Source organism: Martes martes (genome assembly GCF_963455335.1).
Source record: "Martes martes genome assembly, chromosome: 4".
NCBI lineage: Eukaryota > Metazoa > Chordata > Mammalia > Carnivora > Mustelidae > Martes > Martes martes.
The window spans coordinates 13,015,304-13,034,505 of record NC_137891.1 but is presented as its reverse complement, the minus strand read 5'-3'; the positions used below and the strand labels follow the sequence as shown (position 1 = coordinate 13,034,505).

At 48.0% G+C, this 19,202-nt stretch overlaps 2 long non-coding RNA genes across 2 annotated transcripts in view; both read left to right on the top strand.

Annotated features, from left to right (window-relative positions):
- Positions 1–5,852, top strand: part of LOC308341058 — a 216,668-nt gene extending 210,816 nt beyond the window's left edge. Inside the window, exon 8 of the long non-coding RNA XR_013966672.1 lies at positions 4,864–5,852. This is a non-coding gene — a long non-coding RNA (uncharacterized lncRNA). The remainder of the gene's footprint in view (positions 1–4,863) is intronic.
- Positions 5,853–12,481: 6,629 nt separating this feature from the next.
- On the top strand, positions 12,482–14,891 carry LOC308341059. Its single transcript, XR_013966676.1, has 3 exons — positions 12,482–12,645; positions 14,252–14,353; positions 14,450–14,891. It is a non-coding gene; the product is annotated as an uncharacterized lncRNA (long non-coding RNA).
- The last annotated feature ends 4,311 nt before the right edge of the window (positions 14,892–19,202 follow it).

The window sequence follows — 19,202 nt, the reverse complement described above, 5'->3', positions numbered from 1 at the left end:
CGCCGTCAGCCTCCCGGACCTCCCTCTTCAGCACACGCCCCAGAGCCGGGCGTGTGGCGGACTCTCCCCACGGAGGCGCCTGTTGAATGAACACACAGTACTTCTGCTTTACCAAAGCCAAGCGGCTTTGGAGAATTGAACTCCTGTCCGGCCACCAGCTGTCCTTCATTTCTTCTCACAAAGCACCGAGTATCTATTCCAGAAACATCACCCAATCCAAACACACAAGGGCAGGAAGCTGCCAGACTTGTGTTATCCTTCAGAGGTGACTAACGGAAAGGAGCGCTGTCTATGCGTTTGCATCCTAGGCCTAGCAGGGTAGGGCACCCGCTAGTGTGCGCAGAGCCGCCTCACTAGATACACGACGGCTGGCCTTCCACATCGGCGTGCCCACTTCTGCCCCCCACCGTCTGATTGGGGGGACACGCAGCTGCACCATTGTTCACACAGAAGGGGCAGGGGTCCTCCCAATTTTTCTTAAGGGTCTGGGGGCACTTATGAATTCCACGCTTGCACTATTACAAACAGGGCTTCTGTGAATATTAACATGGTTAAATCTTCACGACTGTGTTTTCCTATTTTACGAGGATGTATCCCCTAAGATAGACTAGGCTGTTTCGCTTGCTACAGGCCGTTCGGGAAGTCTGGGCCGGTTTCTCGCTCCACCACCGCATCTGACACCGTCAGGTCTCTGAGCCCCCCGCAGTCGGGAGCCAGGGCGGACGTGCCTTTTCTGGCCTCTTCTCTTTGACACTTGGCACAGCACCAGACACATGGCTGCTGTTCCCAACCTACGTGTCCCTTCCCCAGAGGACCTCCCTCACCGTGGGCTGTATAATACCCTTGTTCCTCCTTGCAGCCTCTGCTTTCTGTAACAAATGTCTCAAATTAATTAAATCATGATTTGTGGTGTTTGGAGCGGAGCCTGAGTGGGTCTGGTTCCCTGTTGTGTCCTGGCAGCCGGCACAGTCGTTCGTAACGGTCAGAAGCAAGAGCTCACGACAGAAGGACCTGGATTTCTGACAGCGCTGTCCCTCTGCCGACCTAGGGCTTTGCTTTCTCCTCTGCGTGGTCACGTTACCTGCCTCACACAGTCAAGGTGCGGTTTAAATGCGACGTGGGGCATGGAGTGTGCAGAGCATGGTTAACACACGCAGGGGCTCAGCTCTTGTTGCCGGGGCCGTGGTCCGGGGGTGGTGAGTGCCCACTGTGTGCCGGGCTCTGCTCTAGGTGCTTTATGTCGGGAGAGGGATGGCAAACTGCCGCTCACGGGCCAGATCTGACCCACCATCTTTTCTGGTACAGCTCATGAGCTACGCATTTCTAAATGGCTGACAGATATAATCCAAAAGTATCGTATTTTCTGACACATGAAAATTGTATGAAATTGGATTTCATTGTCCATAAATAAAGTTTTACTGGAACACAGCATACCCTTTCTTTTGGGTATTGTCTGTGGTGGCTTTACGGCTCTGATCGTAAAGATGGGGAGCTGGAATAGAGATGGCATGGCCCGCAGTGCCCCAGAATATTCACTGTTTGGTCCCTCAGTTTGCTGAGCCTCGTATGAACCCATCTAACCCTGCATAGGGCAGGCTGTTACTGCCGCCATCCTCACTCTACGGGGAAGTGAAGTTAAGAGAGTGCCTGAGGTCATCCCAGCTTGTAGGTGGTAGAGCATGGGTTTGGTTCCCAGAGCTGGGGCTCCTGATGGCTCCACCATAGGGCGGGTTTTTGGTCTTTAGAGGGGAGAGACATGAGGCAGGCAGAGGCAGAGGCATGCCTTCATGAGTGGTAGAGTCAGGACTGAGAACCAACCCCAGTGGACCTCACAGTTCTTGACCTTTTTCTCGTAATGAGCTTATACCCTCCCCACCCACCACCGTCTCCTGGTGTCACTGGCTAAACACATGGCCAAACGTACAGAAGCGTTCAAGATGTCCCGAAAAATGTAGTCCCTTGAGAGCAGGGAGGTAATACAACAAGACTAGATATGGTTATGTGCTTTCTACTAAATATAGACTTAGTACATGCTGGTGGAATGAGTGAATGAATTTGGTGAGTGTCTCCTGGACTCTTCAGAATTTGGACTCTGGAGATAGGACAGGGACCCCTGGGAAAAGCGGTAAGAGGACGTTCTCATGGGGAGGAGACCACGGGAAGGTGGTCCTTTGTGGACCACAGTGATGCTCCCCAGGGGTTGGGAGCATACAACTCCCCAGGTTGGCATGGGGTTCTTGGGCCACAGTGCCAAACATGCCTGTCAAAATCCCACTGAAGGAAAGCTGGTGTCTCCCATGTGCCATAACTGGCTCCATTTGGGTTGATTCTGAATGTTTGGTTTCTTTCAACAGCTTTGCTGAGATATAATTCACGTATCATACACTTTACCAGTCTTGGAACATTTTGACCACCTCAGAAAAAAAATCTGTCCCCATCGGCTATCACCTCCTTCCCCCCTTCCCCTTGCCCCTCGGGTCCTGAGCAACCTGGAATTTCTGTCACACGGGATTTGCCTTTCCTGACATTTCACACAAACGCTGTCATACAATAGGCGGTCTTCTGCCGCTGGCCGCTTTCACTTAGCATGACACTATCAAGGTTCATCCCGCTGTAGGGTGTGTCTGTACTTCATTCCTTTCTGTGCCTTAGTAAAGTAATGTTCCATTGTGTGGATGGACTGCGTTTCATTTACTCTTTCTTTGGTGGATAGACAGGTTGTTTCCAGTTTGGGATTATTATGAATAATGAATGCTTCTCTGAAGATTCCCGTGCAGGATTTTGAGTGGATGTGTGTTTGCATTTCCTTGAGTATATATACCTAGGAGTGGAAAGCCTGGGTCACGTGATAACTCTCTCTGCAGGCTTTTTGAGGAACGGCTAGACTGTTTTCCAAAGCACCTACACGGGTTTTCATGCCCATAGGAACTGCGTGTTCTTGGCCATCATTCATGCCCGTCTTTACAAATCACAGGGTTCCATTTATATGAACTTTTGGAACACACAAAATTAATGAAGGGTGCTAGACATCAGTACAGTGGTTTCCTCTGGGAGGTGGGCAGCAACGATTAGAAAAGGCACAGGGAACTTTCTGGGTGAGGGAAATGTTCTTGTGTCTTTGTGGTTTAGTGTTTTGGGTATGTGCATTTGTCAAAACTCATCAAACTGTTCATTAAAGATCTGGACATTTCACTGTGTTAATTAAGCTTGAATTTTAAAAATTGAAAAAGAGCATACAAGTGAAAAAAAACATAGGCAGAGGGGGAAAAAGAAAAGAATATTAGCTATCTCCAGGCGTGGCTTATCCTGGACAGGGGGCTGGTACCTGGCAGGCAAGGCCAAGTGTGAGAGGCTTTTAATTGATGTGATTAACTGTGTCTCAGTAGGGAGCCTCGTTAACACCAAAAGGGAGGAAAAGAGGTTATTTTTCACTTAACTAACTAGGGGAAGGCTGGAAGGGAGGCCTGGGGGCCCTTGGAGGGCTGGTCCCTGCAGTGGGGGATGGGCGATTCTGAATAGTAGAGTTGCATTTCCCTTGGCTTTGAGATACTTTTTGGGATGGGGGAGGGCATCATTTTCTTGGTTGTTGCAAAAGCTATTCTCCATTTTCATCCATGGGGAGGAGAAAACCAACCCGAATTTTTTTGCGGGGGGTGAAGTGGGGTGTGTTTTTCAAAGTGGCATCTTCCACAAGAACACAGATCTGTTTAGCTAGAATACTCTAACCCTTCCTTAAATGCACTAGTGGCTGATGAACAGACAATAACAGGAAACACAGAAAAGAAGTGAAAGGTTTTATCTCTCCCTAAGCTCTGCAGAGAAATTTATGGATGGACATAAGCACACGGAAGATCAGGGTTGGACAAACATTGTTAATTACCCATGTTAAAAATCAGCAGTATGAAATTTCTTATAAAATTGCAAAAATTGCATCATTTTATTTGTAGGCCAGGAAAAAATATATATATATGTATATACACACACACACATATATATATTTGGCTAGAATAAAAGCCTGGAAGTATAAATGCTGTTATTTTTAGGAGAATGTGATTATAATGTGATTTTTTTTTCTACTGCATATCTGTGGTTTATTTTTTCCAATGACCGTTTATTGCATGTGAATTCAGTTGTTTGTTGAGTGATTTTGCTTCTCTCACTCATGGAAGAGGTCAGTTTGCATAGGCTCACCTCCCTGGAAGAGACTCCCCCCTCCCTCCCCGCCATGCTTCCTGGTTCTCAGCTTTAAGGCAGCACTGTGTAAGTACCAAACACAGACTTCAAGGTTAGTGAGGTCAGAGTTCGATCTTGCAGAATCGTGGGCAAGTCTTTCCGTGTCTTGGTTTCCTCATCAGAAGAATGGAACTGATGGTAGTCTCCCGGATCGAGTGGTGTGAAATGTCCATGGGAACCCCACCCCTACACACACACACACACACACACACACACACACACAGAGTGCTTGACCCTTCCCATCAGCTAGCTACTCTGCCTCCCTCCTTGGGAGGCAACTAGCCCTCGAGGGGTCCAAGTGACTCTTGACAGCCGAGCGCCAGCCCTCAAATCATTGCAGAAGCTTATATACACCTTCAGCCCATCGTGTGCGTGCACGCACATGTGTGCACATGTGTGTGCGTGTGTATATGCATGTGTGTGTGCGCGTGTATTTACGCATGTGTGTGCGTGTGTGCAGGCTCATCAGGAGCACTTCTCTGTGTGTAGTGCGACATTAAACAGAACCTCCGTCCCTGTGGATGAATTGTGGCAACTCGCTGCGGGGGACTAGGATCTGTCACAAACCAAAGGTCGAACCAGTGGCAGCAACGCTCTGGGTGACCATGCTATTTATGTTCCTTCCTGCAGCACGATTCCTGGCGGCAGTGGCCTCAGTCCGCAAACAGCCTTGTCCGCAATGTGCCCAGCACATTGGAAACCTTCTCTTCCCGCAGCTCAGGATAGAGAACGCAGTCCCGGGGTGGAGTGTGAGTATCATTTCCCCAGGGCTGGGGGAAGGGCTCGGCAGAGGGTGATTCAGGGTTTTGCAAATGTATGTTTACGCTAGTGGAACACGCAGGGCACACATGGGCAACAGCGATTTGCACTCATGCAAAGCAGGAGCCACGTGCTGTCTTCCGCATCCCCTCCCCTTCCTCAGTCACCTCTGCAGCCCTCCTCCCGGCTCCAGAATGCCTGCCCCAGCCCCTTTTCTCGGCTTCTTTTTCTGGCAGTGGTTTTCAAACTTCAGTTTGCAAATGACCACCTGGGAAACTTGGTAAAATGCAGATCCCTGGGCTTCCCCCACCAGATTTTCTCATTCAGTGGCTCTGGGGTGGGGCCTGGGAAATGGCATTTTCACCGGACATCATAGGTGGGTCCATTTGACCAGAAAGACACTATGTGTTAGTTTCAAAATATGAAGACAGAGCTGCAAAATGGAAATTGTGTTACATATTTATATAACTTTTTACTGCCTGGTCAAATGCAGCTCTTACTTTTGCAGTTACATGGGAATTATGTTTTATACAGGAGCCAGGTAGGGTTAATATACTTGATAACTGTCTTGGGGCCTACAGAAGCCTTGAAGGAGTAAGAACCCCATGAGCCAGGCTCTGAGGAGTGAAGCCTAGGGGATGTTGTGTTCCTAGCATTTTCGATCAGGAAGGACCCTTGAAAATGTTCTTCTTGGGGCGCCTGGGTGGCTCAGTGGGTTAAAGCCTCTGCCTTCCGCTCGGGTCATGATCTCAGGGTCCTGGGATCGAGCCCCGCATCGGGCTCTCTGCTCAGGGGGGAGCCAGCTTCCTCCTCTCTCTCTGCCTGTCTCTCTGCCTACTTGTGATCTCTCTCTCTGTGTCAAATAAATAAATAAAATCTTAAAAAAAAAATGTTCTTCTTCGGTGCCCATGTTTGACTGTCAGAGAAACCGAGGCCTAGAGGAGAAGGACTCGCCCTCGGCCACGCAGCAAGATCCAGAAAAGGCCACTTTAGAGCACAGCATGGGTAGCTTTGAACGTGTGCACGAGGGTTCAGGGGCACGTGACGTTGCCCCCTTGCAGTCTCTCCCCACAAGTCTCTTTCACTCTGGCTTTTCTCCTGTTTGGTACCTGTGTGTCCTCAGGCCACCCTGAGGCCCAGCTTGGAGCCCTGAGTGGGGGCCGGGGGCAGGCCACAGTGGACTCTGTGGAAACCACTCACCGATAGGCATCCCACTTGACAAGGCCAGGATTTAGCATAATTCCCTGCAGAGAATGAAGGGCTGAGTCCTCTGATGGAGCCTGAGGTTTACAGAGGCCTCTCAGTGCACACAACCTGCGAGGTGCTGGGTGTTGTGCCTTGAAGGCAGCAGTGAAAAAAGCTGACAGAACTCAGGGAACTTCGGTGTCTCTGCTCCCCCATTCCTTGTCTGCCGAGCGCCCTCCCGTGAGCCTGACCTTCCGACCAAGGCAAACCTGAAGCAGAGGCTCGGGTCATGGAGATGGACAGTAAGCAGCACGACCGGTCCACACGCAGTCCGGGCCTTTCGGAGAGCTCCCGTGCTGGGAAAGCAGCAAAACAAAACGGGCGGAAGGCCAGCAGCTGGGCGCAGGGCAGGCCCTCGGCGAGGCTCTGACTCCACGTGGCCTTTCTCCCTGCACCCCCGCCGCCTCGGCAGCACCTCCACCACCCACCGCCCCCAACCACACCGTCTGCAGGGCACTGCAGGGCACTGGGGCGGAAGAGAGAGGGACGCTCACGAGCATTTCCCCACAAAGGCCAGAAACAGCACGTCACCTCTGCTCACTCCTTGTGCGCCGGCTCTAGTCACCGCAGGTGAGGAAGTGCAACCCTGACCTGCAGGAGACAGTCTGGAAAAGCGAGTGGCGTACGTACGTCCCTTTTCAGGGCACGTGTAATTTCTCACTCACTCATTCAACCAGCAAGAATTGACAATACATTTACTGAGCACCAAACCGTAAAATATTGCCGCTCCTTTTGGCCCTTTTATCAGTCCTGAGGCGGCAGGGGTCCTCATACCCATTTCCCCGATCAGCTCAGCGAGCGCCACAATGACAGGAGAGGAAGGTGGCCGTGCAGGGAGGCCCGAAGGCACGGCGGTTAAGGAGGCGGCCAACTTCATCACAGTGCTGTGACAAGTAAGGCAGAAAGTGCACGGAAAGCCCTTGCCGATCTCCTAGCATAGCATCCGGGCCAACATGCCAGGGACGGCAGTAAGTTAACGTGGCCATCCACGTACAAGGGCCATCCACGTACAAGCTCACACGGGCCACAGGCCCCTCAACCCAGGGCCTGCCGTGCTGGCAGGTGGGACGGGGACGCCCTGGTACCGCGGGCCTCCCGGCTCACCAGGTTCTTCACGCAGGCCCTCCTGGGGCTGCCCCACACGGATCTCACAGACTGCTCCCATCAGCCGCACTGCTTTATGAGCTCTGTGTTCCTCTACCTGGCTCTCGGGGTCCTCAAACTTCAGGCCTTGACTCACCCTCCCAGGATTTCCAGATGTTTTCTTTCTGTTCTAGGCCCAGGAAGCTCCTCCCTGGCCCGTGAGTGTGCCGCCCACCTGCGCGGCTCCTGGCCTGGATCACAGGCCTCCTCCTCCTCTTCCTCCTCCACCTCCCCACCCCCCCCAGCCCCCCATGCTGCGGTCATCCTGAGCACTTCCTTCGCAGCCTGCAGGGACCTGCCTCCTGCCCCCAGACCACCCAGTACCCACACACGATCAATCTTTGATTGTCTGGCTTTGTTATCTTTGCCTTCATTCCTCCCTGGTATCTAGCATTCCTCGTGTTGGCGTCTTGACTCCCTAACGCGCCGCTATGGTCGAGAAATGGCCTTGGTGTTGCAATCCCTCGCCCGGAGTCTAGGCGATAACAGGCATTTGAGACATATGTGGTCCAAGCACTGGCTGGCTCCCCGGCGTGGGGCTCGGGAGTGGAAGGGGGAAACCAGTGCAGAGTCGCGGCTGAGGACCGCTCCTTCACTTCCACCGTCCAGTCCACACACCACCCCCCTCCCAGGCGGGACTTGCTGTCCACAGCTAGCAGGGGCCGGCTGTGTGAAGGGGTCCACAATCTATGCAGAGACCCTCTGGGAGCACTCGTGAGCACACAGATCTCACGGGAGGGCGGCAGAGCATTGGTGACCTCGGGGAAAGTCTACCTTCCCTGAAGCTCCAGGTGTGACGGTGGCCTCCCGTTCCCTGCACGTTTCCAGATGTTAGAGTGACGGGTTTCTGTAGGCAGCCTGGCGTGTGCCTCCACCACACGTGGCCACATAAATGGGTCTTTCGGAAAAAAAACTGTCAGGAGTTATCAAACACCATGTTGACCTCGTATCCCTGTTTAGGGAACGTATTTCAAAGACACGCTCTAGGAGGAAAGGCACTTGTTTGCAGGTGGGAGGTTTTTTGAAGCCGGGCACATTTGGGAGCAAAGTTGGAGACAAGGAGACACCCAGGGATACATGGTACTTGGGCACCACTGCATCTTTGCCAGACATCTGAGGGATGGGGAAGAGGTGTTCACTTTAAGGAGAGTGGCCACCATCCCTGATGTGACAGTCACATAGAGCAATGTGTCCTTCTTTATGGGAAGTTACAGAAAGAGAATAGCTCTTTGTTGGAAAAGTGAAGATTGGCTTATTTGGTAGCATAGCAGGAAAGTGATGATAGTTTCTTTCTCGTGTCTCTTCTCTTTGGTAACCTAGCTCATCTAGTTAAAATGTGGATTCGCTGCCACAAAAGAAAAGAAAAAGAAATATCTATGTGGATTTGTAAGGCCCCGGGTGTCCAGGAGTGGGAGCATAAAGACAGCCTGAGATGTCCCCTCTCTCAGGCTTGTGCCCAAAACAGCATGGGTGCCCTGCGGGGGGTCGGGAGGGGTGGGCCACGGGTGCCCTGCAGGGAGGGGCTGGCCCTGCTTCCAGGTCTGAAGGGCCCGTGTGCCGCACTCAGTGAGGGTGTGATGTGCTCCTACACTCCCTGCACAGTGCCTGGTGCGAGCCTGAGCTCCCTGGGGGATACGCTCCCTTCCTCCCAAGTGTACCAAACAGCGTCGTTCATCATTGTGCTTTTTGTCCTGCCTGTGTCATGTCTCACTGAAAACTCACCCTAAAGGTACCAGCTGGGTCATGTCCTAGTCCCCGTTTTACAGACGAGAAAGCTCAGTTCTCAGTTGTCATTCAACTGCTGCATTCCAAACTCGGGCTGCGCACACGTCTCCTCTACGGGGCTTCCCTTTGTATCTGCTTTTGCGGTGGGGAAACGGAGGCTGTAAGTGACCAGCCAGAGGGCCCACAGCCAGTAAGAATCAGTCCTAGAAACATGCAGCTGGGTTTTCTGACACCCAATCTGGTTGCATTTTTTCTTTTGAATTTTTATGAAAACCTCCTCTGTTCAAGTCATGTTCTCTCTGGCCTCTGCAAGATCCCTGTCTTTCTTATTCTTGTGTTCTGCCTGTTCTGCTCCCTTTGCTCCTCACCGGCGTCCACTCGGGTGCCTTGGCTGGACGCTGTACAGGTGGACTGCTGCAGGGCCATGATTGGGTGTACTTTTTACTTTAGACAAATGGGGTTCTCTTAGAGATCTTCTCCCCTTTCTGTACACATTGGTCATCTGAGGGCTGCATCTGGCCTTCCCTTACCATTGGTCCTGCCCTGTTCACTCCTCTTGCCCCTGGAGATGGACACTAGGGAAGCGCAACCAAGGTCTGTGGTGACACCTCGCACCTGTGCCCGCGGGGACTGTGGGAGAGTTTCTCTGTACGGGCTCCGGGCGGGGATGGATGGCTGAGTCATTGGCTGTGCTCGTGTTTAATTTCACGAGTACTACCAGGTTGTCTTCCAGAATGACTGCACCAGGTTACACTTACACCGGTAAATGTTCAGGGCTTTCTGTTTCCCCATATCCTCCCCAGCACCTGCTGTTACCAGATGTCTCAGAAAGCATGCATCTGATGGCCGAGTGCATTGAATTAGCATCTCTGTGCTGCAGACCTCACCTATCACAGCAGCGTTTCAGGCCAGAAGAACATCCAAAAGGAAAAGGGGTTTCTTCCTACTGCAACTCTCTTCTCTTCGGGCACAGAATTTCCCCAGAAATCCCCAGTAGACTCCCCTTCTGTCCCACTGGCCAGATGGGGCCGAGAGTCCACCCTAGGCTAGACCGTGGCGGAGACAACGGGATTCGCCACGGCCGCCATGTGCCTCTTCCAGATACCTGCGCAGAACTGGGGAAAGTTGAAGCAGGGGGAAGAAAGCTGGTCGTTCAGCCGCCAGTGGGCTCTTCTTCCACCCCAGATCTTTAATTGTACCAATTTTTTGAGTCATGCTGCCTCATCTTTACAAGGAATCATTCTCGAAACTCTGTGCAATTAGCCAATTTCAGAGACTTTCTAAAGCAATGAGTCAGTGAGCCCATGGGCATTTCCTTGGGGATTTGATCCGTCCAGCCCATTTTGGAACCTGCCTTTCTTCTTGCCAGGTGGACGTCAGACCTGTTCCCATCCTGGCTGCCCCAAATTAGGTTTCTGTGTGGGCTCCCTGTGAAAGTGGTCAGTATGGAGACCCTGGGGCCAAGCCCTGGAGCTCCTGCCTGTGGCACACTCTCAAGGCTGAATGCTAGCACTGTAGGCAGCAGCTTCTCATTAGCCACGTGCATACTATACTGAGCCCTGCTCCAGCCTAACCAAAGAAATTAATTTCTAAGTGATACCCAATAGTTACAATTTATTGAGTACTTGTTCTGGGCCAGATGATCTCACATAGCTCTCCTGACCGCCTGTGAGAACATCTCTGTTAATGTGAGAGCCCAGACTCCAGCCAGACCACCTGTAGAATGCCAGTTCTGACATTTATTAGCTGCGTGGCCTTGAGCAAGTCACTTCACCTCTCTGTGCCTCGGCTTTCTCATTTATACGGGGAGATTAGTGATCGTGTTTACAAGTACTGGATGACTGGGGAAATACAGAGTGCTTACTTAGAATAACACTGGCACAGTGGACACGTAGAGCTCACATTTGATAAACATTAGCTGGTGCTGTTGCCATTTCTAAAAATGAAGAAACCAGAGCATCAGAGAGATCAACTTACCAAATGTCAGACAGGGCTGAGTAGCAAGGACATTTTTTTTTTTTCTAAAGGCACAATTTGGGGACATTTTGACTTAAAAGCTGGCCTTTTTTTTTTTTTTTTTTTGGTCCAACTATACATCATCAGTAGTAGCTCCATGGCTCAACGGAACATTGCCATCACTTTCCTTATCAGTAGAATAAATTTTCATCTGAAGACCCAGGGAAGCTTTTTGTAAAGAAAGTCTTAAGAAAAAGAAAACAAAAAACCACAAAAAAACAGGAAACAGTGTCTAATCACCAGCCTTAAAGATAGAGTATAATGCTTCCAGCAGCAGGTAGATGGGCAGGTCATTACTGGAAGGCGGCTGGGAGACAAGGATGTTGGGACACAAAAGAAGCCTGTGCCCTGGGACAGCAAAGATACAACATTCAATTCCTGGTTCTACCACACACCTTACAGGGCCTCAGTCTCCCCACCTTTAAATCAGGTTTCTGATTTCCTCCCAGCAAGGATTTAAGAAAAGCTTTATGAACTAAGCATAATCAATGCTACTTATTCCAGAATTAGGATTTGACCTGTCATTTCCTGTTTGTCTCTCATCTCTAGTCTCATGTACACACATTCACACAAAGTGTAAGCGTTGCGTCCCCCGATCCCCTTTAGTCATGAAGTCTCTGGAGACCAGAGCTTTAGAATCTTCTACAAGAGATTTGTCCTTGTCTAACGAAGCCAGGTGAACTGGAGTCAGGAGTCCCTGGGATTTGGGCAGGGTGGGGTAGCTCTAGTGTCAGTCGATTTGGGGGAGCAAATAAACAAGGGAGCTGTGTGCCACCCGGGACGTGCCCTTGCCAGACTCCTTCACACAAGTATGTTCAGCCATAGATGCGCTGGGTGTGAGGGACAAAGCACTAGGTCTGAACAGAGGGTCATGGTAGAAAAGATGGCTTTGTGGCAGGAATATCTGGGAGGACTTTTAAACCTAACCCTGTATAGGTAACAGGAGACTCAACTATCTTTTATTTTCTTTGTATTATTACTTTTAAATTTCAGTGTTCCTCCCTTGCTTTCCTTCTTCCCTTTTCTTCTTCCTTCTCTTCCTCCATCAGTTTCCAGTTCCTCAGCCCACAGGTCTCCCTTCCGGGAGGCAGTCAACTTCAAAAGAGTCTCGTCCGTGATTCTAGATGGCCTGTGCCTAAACAGCAAAATCCCTGTGTGTGTACCATGTCTTTCTCTATAGTATGAGGTTGCTGTGTCTTAGAGCACATGAGCACTGTGATTTAGGCCACGATCAGGGAAAGATATATATGTGTGTGTGTGTGTGTGTGTGTGTGTGTGTGTGTGTATAATACGTATATATATACACATATATGTGTGTGTGTGTGTGTGTGTATATATATATATATATTTTTTTTTTTAGGTGAGAGAACTGCTCAGAGATGTTAAGTAACTCAGCAGAGGTCACACAGCTAAGGGACACAGAGGAACGTACCAAGCAGTGAAGGCCATTTTCCATCACTGCTGTCCTCCATGAGCTTATGTCTGGAATGGGAGGCATCTTTGCACTAATGAACGGGTTGGATGGTGAGTATCATTTTCTCTTCTCTCCCTGTCTTTATCTCTGAGATTTTAACCCTGGCTTCTTACTTTCAGGAGCCCAGAAAACACTTGACACAGGTAGCATTGACCCAGAGAGAAGTGAATCCTTGTGTCCAGTGACTAGAAGACACACGAACCTGGAAAAAGGAGCCCAGGAGATTGCTGTGTTTCCTCCACATTAGGAGAACACCCAACCCCTCCTGCCCCTTGCCCGTAACACATGACACATTTAGCAGTGATTTGGTCACTGCTGAGCTATCTTCATTTAATGTGATTTTGACAGACGAGTTGGTCTGGAAATTTTATTTTCAATTAAACGTCCTTGTTGAGCTGCTTTGGTTTTGAAAGGATCCCATTAGGATGGATAATTATACAGCAGTTGCTACAGGAGATATTTGCCTCAATTTCCGCTTTTAGGTGATTCAAATCAAATGTTTTTTTTCTTTTCCTTCCCAGAGCTGTGTGTGACCATTTCCCTCATACTATAGGCGTCTCATGAGTTATTTTTGGAAATCCAAAGCAAAACAGCCGTTTTGGCGGAGGCCGTTTCTAGCCTTGCAGAGTAAGCCATATGTACCAATAAACACAGCCAAAGAGTCCGTGTCTTTCAAAAACACCAAAACCATCTCCCTCTGTGGGGGTTAAATTCTTGGGGACCACAGACTATCCTTTGTATCATCCTGTATTCCTTTGTGGACTCTAGTTAACTAAAGTCAAAGACAATTGAAATCCCTTTAAAATTTGGCACCCCTGGGCGGCTCCGTCGGTTGAGCGTCTGACTCTTGTTTTCAGCTCAGGTCATGACCTCAAGGTCGTGGAAATGAGTCCCACGTGAGGATCCACACTCAGCACTGAGTCTGTTTTGGGGGTCTCCTTCTCCCTCCCGCTGCTCCTCCCCTGCTCGCATGCTCTCTCTCAAATAGAATGAATTATATATATATACAAATGTGTATATATATACATATATGCATATACATATATATACATATACATATACATACACACACATATGTATATATATAAATAAAATTATCAAAGTTTTGTCCATTTGCGAACAATTGTCATTGCCCTTTTGTTCAAGACGGCAGGCCTTGACAGAGTTTTACTGGGGACAGTTCTGGCCTCTGGCCTCCCGTGAAACACGGAAATCCCTTTACTCTCCCACTCTCTACTGTTTCCTTCCTTCCCCAGAACACATGTGACCCACCTCATTACAGGACTCAAGCAGACAAATCTTCCTCTCACCCAGTAGCCGTAAGTGTGCAAATAGTAGGATGGATACAAAGATGAATGAATAAAATCCCATTTTCCTCTTTAAAAAAAAAAAAAAAGCTTATTACGCAAGTAGAAATGAATGTTTTTCACCGGGCGGGGGCGGGGTGCTTTCCAAATAAAGCTAAAGTTCTTTTTAATCCCTGGGTCCCTATCCTGCTTTGTTCATCTGCTCTGCTTGGGTTATTTGGAACACAACCTTGTAGACTTTTCTAATGTACTTCCGCACACACGCGCACACACACGCACACACGCGCCCAAGCACAGGGTGCTGTTATTTAGACCTTTGATAAACTAATTACTGCCTTTCCCCCCTCAGCAACAGATCCAGGAGCGCTGTCCACGTCAGCTGCCTTTTCTTTTTTAGCTGCCACTGAGTTTTATCGCATTGTGTGGATATACCTTTTATTTGATCAAATACGTAAGTTCTTTGTCTGTTCTCACACTCATTGTAGTTCAGGATCTCTTCTTGTGTTCATGTTAAGAAACTTACCATGTCCACTGTTACCTTTGGTAGCTATAACACATTTCATGAACATCAGCCAGCTGCCTTGGAGATGATGTCAAACCAGTCGACAGAAACCTGGGAAATGCTGAGGATTGCCAGAGGGGCCTGAATCGCCTTGTCTGCGGAAACAAAGGAGGTGTGCGGTGCCGGGGGAACGCCACAGGTCTCCAGAGAGAGTGATGTTAGATATCGCGTTGGCACTGCTCATAGTCATCTGGCTTTCCTTGGGCAAGTCATTTCCTCTCCACGGACCCTTATTTTCTCATCTGCACAGTGGACTCAGTAAGCCTCTTCCATTACTGGACTCTGAATAATGAGATTTACACAAAGCCCCAGGTTTCTTACACAGAATGTATGAGCCTACTCACTATGTGTCCAGATGGGAAAGGGGCAATTTTAGGATATATTTTAAATTTAATTTTAATGAATTAAATATGTTTTGTTATATTTTAATTGAAATATGTATATATATATTTTTTTAATTTTTAAAGATTATTTATTTATTTATTAGAGAGAGAGAATGAGTGAGAGCACAGGAGTGGTGGCCCAGACGGAGAAGCAGACTCCCCGCTGAGGAGGGATCCTGACTCAGGGCTCGATCCCAGGATCTTGGGATCATGAGCTGAAGGCAGACAAACGCGTAACCAACTGAGCCACCCAGGCACCCCAAAATATATTTTAAAAATTTTAACTGGAGATGCAGCCCAGAACTCTTATCTGAGTAGAAGTCACAAAGTCCAGAATGTACGACCTCTGGATCTTACTCTTATTACTTTATTATCCAACTAAAATGTATATATTTTCTTTTTCTTTTGCTCTGTGCGAACTTTCTGTTCTAAGGAAGGCCATGTGGTGTTGAGAAATGAAGTCATGGACCTCCAGTTCTCCTTGGAGGCTTCTGTCGTTCCAGCTGTGTGATCTTAGACAAGAACCTCTGGATGTCCAACTGTTGATACTACAATTTCAAATTAGCCAAACATCTGCTTAAAAAAAAAAAAAGTAAAAATCACACCCACTTGTGTTTCATCTGGCATTTCTGAGCCTTGTCACCTGTAGATAGTTCATCTTGCAACTTGATGGGACACCCTAAAAGGCCACCAAAACCCCTGAAATCACCTTCTTTCCCATGAGAAGTGTGCAGCTGCCCTAGTCCCCAGTGAAGACCTTCAGTGGGTTTCCAGGGAGGCCCAGAGAAGTTTCTGCGCAGCCATGATTCATAGGTAGACTCCCCACCCTGCCCCGAGCCCCGGAGCTTGTGTTGTTGTGTAACCCCTGCTTTGAGACCCAGGACCGCACGGGTCACAGGGTGATTCACACACAGGTTGGGTTTCCCTCGGGGTCCCAGTCAGGTTTTTCCCACGTGAGGCAAGAATTCTGGCCCCTGGCCTTGGCATTACACATTGGTCTGGAGATAGTGCGATCGTGCAGGTGAAAGGTCGTGGTCAGTGGGTGTGAAAACTGCGTGGGGGCTGTAGCCCCACAGCGTTTCTGGGGTTCAGTTTCCCTGCTCCTCACACTTTTTCACCCTCCTGTGAGCTTCTGTTTCTGAACATCCCTTGGGGTCGGTGTTCCTGGTTGTGCAGGTCTATACGGGCTGAAGACAGTCTGGGCAGCTCCCCCATCGCGAGCGCCTGAGGCCAGGAGCATCACCTCGCCGGATCCTGCTCCGTCTTGAAGAGATGAGATGGGATTGCAGCAGGTGTTCAGCCCCAGCTACCTTCCCTCCCCTCTCCCTGGAAAACAACTTTATAGGCTCTGAATCTGTAACAGTTTCCAAAAGCCTACCATAAATATCGTTCATGTGACCCAAAATGAAACAAAAGGCATCCGGGTGAATGGAGAGATTAGCATCAGTGTGACACGCATCCTCACTTCGTGGGAAAAGGGACTGATGGGTCCTATTCATTTACCGACCCTCACTCATCCGGGAGTACTTTTCAGCAGGTGTCTTCCCTGTCCCCCACCCCCATGTCAATAAAACACTTACAAACCTGCTTTGCATTGTTACAGGTAAATGTAGAGCGAGTCACACTCTTCCTTCCTACACTTGACCCCCCTCCAAGTGATCAATATAGTTTTAATTCACAGCCTGGAAACTTTAAGAATGAGTCAACCTGACCTATGATTCACAGATACTTGATCTGAAATGCTTGATGTTGAGGGGGTGGGGTGGGAGGTAGAATCAGAACTAAGTTTCCTGACTCTAAAAATCAGCATAAGTGAAAATGCATGGGGTTCAGGGGGGTGGGGGAAGGGGGTAGTTATCATCTTATAATTTGTAGGGATGGTCCCTGCCTTTGGGGAGACGCCCTGTGTTGGGAGGACTTAGGGTGACCACAGAGCTCCCGTTTATGCCTGTCTATGCAGTTAGTGTGCTTTTCCACCATTAAAAGTATCGCAGTGTGGAAACATAAATAAAGGTCAGAGGTTTTACTTTATTCATATGTGTATCCCCAGTGCCTGGCCTCTAGTAAACAGTAAATACAGCCTTGCTGGGTAGGTGAGTGAGTGAGTGAGTGAGTAAAGAGTTTTAACCTTCTCTCTTGATCCCCGTATTTCTTTTTTTCCATACATCTTTGTACGATCCGTACCCCTAGGGTGACTGTACTGTGTTCTCAACAGTATCTTTTCGATTAAGCCAGAGCTCCAGATGCCAATCGCTTTGGTTGAATGTATGTAACAGGAGCTGTGCAGCCTTGTGACTTGCAGGGAGTTACCCAAATGATTTACAATTTATCCAAATACAAAGAACACTGACTTCCCTGCCTAAGCCGTAGGCAGTTCTGGTGGAACTGGAGCTCGTGCATGTAGGATTACCTGTCTGGCTTTGCTACCATTCTTGTCGTTCTCTTCCCTAGCTAGAGGGTCATAGACCTTCAAAAATATATATTATAAATATATATTTAAAATATTATAAGAAATGGGAAAAGAATTTAATCTTAGGACCCTCCATGGCATCAGGGCAATTACGTTATCAAGGGGCTAGAAACCATTTGTGTTGTTTTATATAGTTATCCTAAGAAGCTCTTCATTGTTTCCCCATGGGCATTTTTCTGGAAGCACTGTCCACGTTCAGAGCAGTTTCAACCGCCATTGTTTAGTTTGCTTGTGCCCATGTGCTTGCTCATGAGCAATTCCAGGTTGCTTACGCTTTTCCTCTTCTATCAATGAACTTGTCCTTCCAGTATGTCCTATTTCTCAGGAGAATCTCAGAAGTACAATCCTCCGATCAAACGATATGAAATTTATTAAAAAAATTATATATATCTAACAATATAGAGATATTTAATAGACTTTATTTTTAGAGAAATAATGGGTTTATTTAAAAAAATTGAGAAGAAAGTATAGAGTTCCTATATACCAAACCCCTTCCCCACCATTTCCCATATTGTTAACATCTGACACTTGTGCGATACATTTGTTATAAGTTATAAAACAACACATTATGATTAACTAAAGTCCGTACTTTATATTCAGGGTCCACTCTTTCTGTTGTATCGTTCTGTGGATTTTTGACACCTGCAAAATGTCCTTTACCCACCATTACATTATCACACAGCATAGTTGCACCGTCCTAACAATCCTGTGTTCCATCAATTTATCTGTCCCTAATTCCTCCCAAACTCCTAGAAACCTCACTGATCTTTTACTGTCACCATAGTTTTGCCTTTTCCAGAATGTCTTATGGTTAGAATCACATAGTATGTCATCTTTTCTGTTTGGTTTCTTTCACTTAGTATCGTGTATGTAAGACCCTTCCATGTCTTTGTATGCCTTGATAATTCACATCTTTTTAGTGCTGAATAATTTCCATTACCTGAGCGTACCCTAGTTTGCTTATTCATTCACCTACTGAAGGGCATCTTGGTTGCTTCCAAGTATTAGCAATTACAAATAAAGCTGGTGCAAAGTGTGTGTAGGTTTTTGAGTGGACATAAGATTTCAACTCATTTGGGCAGACACCAGGAGCCTGATTGACACGTCACATGGTAAGACTATGTTTGCCTTGTGGGAAACTGCCAAAGTTTTATGTTCTTTACATTTATTCAGTGCTTATAGTTGTATTACCACTAACATATTAATCCTCAAAATAACCCCTGCATTGGAAGTTATTAACTTCACCTTCTGGTTAACATCAAATTTTATTGTGGAAAGGAACTTTGAAGATCTCGGAACCTCTACAACTCCTGAGAGCAACGTCTGCCTCCTCGTCACTGCATCTCCATGAACAAGTGTATGCAGTAGGTGCTCAGTTAGGCTCATTACACATTGACTACTGATGAAGGAAAACCACTTCACTGTACAGATAAGAACATGGAGGTGCAGAAAGGAAAAGCAAGTTGCTTCTGAACAAACAGCAGTTTACTAATTAGCAGAACCAAGGCTAAAAGCTAACTATCATGCTTTGTAGATGGTGGACCCATATTTTGGGTGGTCAGGCCCTGGATCACTAAATTCAAGCAGGGCAAGCTTCTGGACTCTTGAAACCATATTTAGTGTTACAAGGAACACCCTCTCCTCACTTTCAAGCCCACCTACTAGTCTGTATGACCACCATGCCACCCAGAGATGCCCAAAGTACTATTCAATTAGGTACCAGTGCACTGAGGCTACAAAGTCTCATGGCATTAAAAAAGCAAGAGCAGTAATAAGTGAAAATAACAATAAAGTCAAGAATTATTGATTACTTAGTATTGTCAGTCTTTTTTTTTTTTTTTTAAAGATTTTATTTATTTATTTGGAAGACAGAGATCACAAGTAG